General features: G+C 41.6%; 1 pseudogene; it reads left to right on the forward strand.

Annotated features, from left to right (window-relative positions):
* The first annotated feature begins 690 nt into the window (after nucleotides 1–690).
* LOC115283439 lies at nucleotides 691–3,907 on the forward strand (annotated as a pseudogene).
* Nucleotides 3,908–4,714: the final 807 nt, after the last annotated feature.

Consider the following 4,714-nt stretch of genomic DNA (forward strand, 5'->3'; position numbering starts at 1 on the left):
CATTCCTGAGTTACAGGGATGGTTCAATATCTGCAAATCCATCAATGTGATCCATCACATTAACCAAAAAAAAAGGATAAAACCATATGATCCTGTTGATAGATGCAGAAAAAGCATTTGACAAAATACAGCACCCTTTCTTAATAAAAACCCTTGAGAAAGTCGGAATAGAAGGAACTTACCTAAACATTATAAGAGCAGTTTATGAAAAACCCACAGCTAATATCATCCTCAATGGGGAAAAACTGAGAGCTTTCCCCCTGAGATCAGGAACATGACAGGGGTGCCCACTCTCACCACTGTTGTTCAACATAGTGCTGGAAGTCCTAGCATCAGTCCATTATTTTTTAAATACAGTTTTATTGTAACACAGCCCTACTCATTTGTTTATGAACTGTCTATGGTTGGCTTTTACACTAGAATGGCACATTTGAAGGGTTTCAACAGACACCATACCACCAACAAACCCAAAATGTTTATTACCTGGCACTTTACAGAAAAAGTTTATGTACTTTTGATCTAGGCTGTCAGAATTTAATCAAGGTGTCAATACTAAAACATCATACAGAAGAATATTATACTGATAAATATAAAAAATTAGGTAAAGTCCTTGGTACAAAATTCACATGGATATAAAATCCTTATTTTCATTTATTGTTAATTTTTACTCACAAGTACATGTACACAGACATGTGCACATACAAACACATGTATACAACACTCTTACAACAAGAATTCATAGTGACCATACAGGTTCATAATGTTCACAACACTCCATTACACTATGCTGCTAGACATGGAATGTATAGAATACTCGGGACTTTTCTTTTTGGAAGAGATGGAAATCGAAATAAACGGAATGTGCACAATGAAACATCTATGCATTTGTTGTGTATGGGACCTCAAATTATGATATCTGAAGGAGCCCTTCATCCTCGCTTAGCACGCCCTGCAGAAGATGATTTCAGAAGAGCGGATTGTCTGCAGATGATCTTAAGATGGAAAGGAGCAAAACTTGACCAAGGCGAATATGAGAGAGCAGCTATTGATGCTGTTGACAACAACAAAAAAAAAACCACACCCCTGCACTATGCTGCCGCCTCAAGGATGAAAACCTGTGTAGAACTTTTAGTAAAACATGGAGGAGACTTGTTTGCGGAGAATGAGAATAAAGATACTCCTTGTGATTGTGCTGAAAAGCAGCACCACAAAGATTTGGCCCTCAATCTGGAATCACAAATGGTATTCTCACAAGATCCTGAAGGTGAAGAAATAGAAGCTGAATATGCTGCATCAGACAAACGAGGATCATATGAAGGATTAAGGCCTCGGGATCTTCGTAAATTGAAAGATATGCTTATTGTGGTAACTGCAGACATGCTTCAGGCTCCACTGTTTACTGCTGAAGCTTTACTTCGAGCTCATGACTGAGACAGGGAGAAATTACTTGAAGCTTGGATGTCCAACCCAGAGAACTGCTGCCAATGATCAGGTGTTCAAATGCCAACTCCACCACCAAGTGGATATAATGCCTGGGACACACTCCCTTCTCCCAGAACTTCAAGGACTACACGCTCTTCTGTCACCTCTCCAGATGAAATAAGTTTATCTCCTGGAGATTTGGACACCAGTTTGTGTGATATTTGTATGTGCAGTATTTCTGTATTTGAAGACCCAGTGGATATGCCCTGTGGACATGACTTTTGTAGAGGATGTTGGGAGTCATTTTTGAATCTGAAAATTCAAGAAGGTGAAGCTCACAACATTTTCTGCCCTGCATATGATTGCTTCCAACTTGTGCCTGTGGATATCATAGAAACTGTAGTTTCTAAGGAGATGGAAAAATGATACCTACAGTTTGATATTAAGGCCTTTGTTGAAAATAATCCTGCCATTAAATGGTGTCCTACTCCAGGCTGTGAAAGAGCAGTCAGACTTACAAAACAAGGGTCAAATACATCTGGGTCTGATAGACTCAGCTTTCCCTTGCTCAGAGCTCCCACTGTGGACTGTGGAAAAGGACACCTGTTCTGCTAGGAGTGCCTTGGTGAAGCACATGAGCCTTGTGACTGCCAACATGGAAAAATTGGCTACAAAAAATAACTGAAATGAAACCAGAAGAACTTGTAGGAGTTAGTGAAGCTTATGAAGATGCTGCCAATTGTCTCTGGTTGTTAACTAACTCCAAGCCTTGTGCTAACTGTAAGTCTCCAATACAGAAGAATGAGGGATGCAAGTATGACTTTTGCTGGATTTGCCTAGAAGAATTGAAAAAGCATAGTTCTTCCACAGGAGGTTATTACAGATGTACTAGCTATGAAGTCATACAGCATGTGGAGGAGCAATCCAAGGAAATGACTGTGGAGGCTGAGAAAAAAACACAAACGATTTCAGGAACTTGACAGATTTATGCACTATTATACAAGATTTAAAAACCATGAAGATAGCTATCAGTTCGAACAACGCCTTCTTAAAACAGCCAAAGAAAAGATGGAGCAGTTGAGTAGAGCTCTCAAAGGAACAGAAGGAGGCTGTCCAGATACCACTTTCATTGAAGATGCAGTTCATGTGCTCTTAACTCGACGCATTCTCAAGTGTTCTTATCCATATGGATTTTTCTTGGAACCTAAAAGCACAAAGAAAGAAATTTTTGAACTCGTGGAAACAGACCTAGAAATGGTTACTGAAGACCTTGCCCAAAAAGTCAGTAGGCCTTACCTTCGCACACCCCGCCACAAGATCATCAAGGCAGCATGCCTTGTGCAGCAGAAGAGACAAGAATTCCTGGCATCTGTGGCTCCGGGAGTTGCTCCTGCAGACTCACCAGAAGCTCCAAGGTGCAGCTTTGCTGGTGGAACGTGGGATTGGGAATATTTAGCATTTACATCACCTGAGTATCGGAGAAGGCACAGACAGCAGCGCCGTCGAGGAGATGTGCATAGTCTGCTCAGTAACCCTCCAGACCCTGAGGAGCCGAGTGAAAGCACATTAGACATCCCAGATGGTGACAGTGGCTGCAGGTCTGGCGCCTCCGTGGTCAGCTCTGCATCCATGAGTGTGCTGCACAGCTCTTCCCTGCGTGACTACACCCCTGCCAATCGCTCTGAAAACCAGGACTCTCTTCAGGCTCTGAGTTCCTTGGATGAAGATGATCCCAATATACTTCTTGCAATATAGTTATCACTGCAAGAATCCGGGCTGGCCATTGATGAGGAAAATAGAGACTTTCTCAATAATGAAGCACCCTTAGGAGCAATAGGTACCTCTTTACCTTCCAGGCTAGAGGTGGTCCCAAGGAACACAGATAGCCCTTGGGCTGCACTGAGCAGCTCTGAGCTGTTGGAACTTGGTGACAGCCTCATGAGATTAGGAGCAGAGAGTGACCCATTTTCAACTGACACTCTGAGTTCACACCCTCTCAGTGAGGCAAGAAGTGAATTCTATCCCTCATCCAGTGACCCTGATTCAACCGGCCAGGATGCCAACATCAATGACAATCTTCTTGGCAATATCACTGCTTGGTTTCATGACATGAACCCTCAGAGTAAAGCCCTGATTCCTCCAGCAGTTACAGAAGTCAGTGCAGATTCCCAGCTCCCCTGTGTCACAGATGAGTCAGAAGGTAAGAGGGATGTGGAACTGGTGCCACCAGAAGAAGATTCAGTGTTTCAAGATGCCATGGTCAGTGAAGGTAGGGGAACCCAAGTAGAAGAAGAAAACCTTTTGGAAGAAAATACTTCAGCTGGGGAATCAGCACCTCAAGTTGACATTGGAAGTAATGAGGCAGCCAGCAAGGGAGATGACGCAGACTTTTCAAGCCAAACACCTCAGACTTCAAGCAACTGGCTTGAACAAGTACATTTAGTGTGAACCGCACCTCTCCAGGCTCCAGACGAATCACAGTCCACTTGTGCCAAACTGATTCTGCGCTAACAAGCCGCTTAGGTGTGCAGTGTCCTAGAGGGCTCCAGAGTCGTCTCCGCCTTCTTGGGAGTTAAAGGTGCCACTTGGTAGCAAAGATATTCCAGAATATAATGGGCTTTTGTTGCCATGGAGACTGCATTTAAATAAATGCAACCTGTAGCTTAAGTTAACTAAACCTAATGCTGCTGTTAAAAACAGTTTATTTTAATATTAAAAACAGTTGATTAGCAACAGCGGTGCTGTATTTTAAGAGACACTTTATTGGAAGTGCAATCATAGCACTTTGTTTTCACACTTTTACAGTTCTACTTACTAATGGGTGCAATTACTTTTAATGGTGTTTTATAAAATAGAAAAAAAGTGGAGTTTTCATGAGTTATAGTTAATCCCACAGTTATTAAAAAATTCAATAAAACATCCTGCGCAACATGTTACCGTGCCTTTGCCTAACTAAATGAATAGTTGCCAGTTAAATAAGTGAGTAATTGAAATTTCAGTGTCTCTTCTGAAGTAACTCTGCTATGAATTGCAAAGACCTCCAGAAAACCACCCATGGCCTTGCCTTTACAGTAAATATAACTAAATGTTCAGTCAGTTTGCCTAAATAGCAAAGGCTGACATGTGTTTGTTCTCTTGCACAATACTCATTTGCTGTGTGATTACTGTTTAGTGTTGAAAAAAATCAACTTCCTAGTTATCAGTGTCTTACTGTGAAGAAAATACTGGTCTTAGTTGTAATTAAGATACAGTGGTACAGTGTGTAATTAAAACTAGAGTAAACTGTTGGAAT

This window comes from Suricata suricatta, chromosome X, assembly GCF_006229205.1.
Source record: "Suricata suricatta isolate VVHF042 chromosome X, meerkat_22Aug2017_6uvM2_HiC, whole genome shotgun sequence".
NCBI lineage: Eukaryota > Metazoa > Chordata > Mammalia > Carnivora > Herpestidae > Suricata > Suricata suricatta.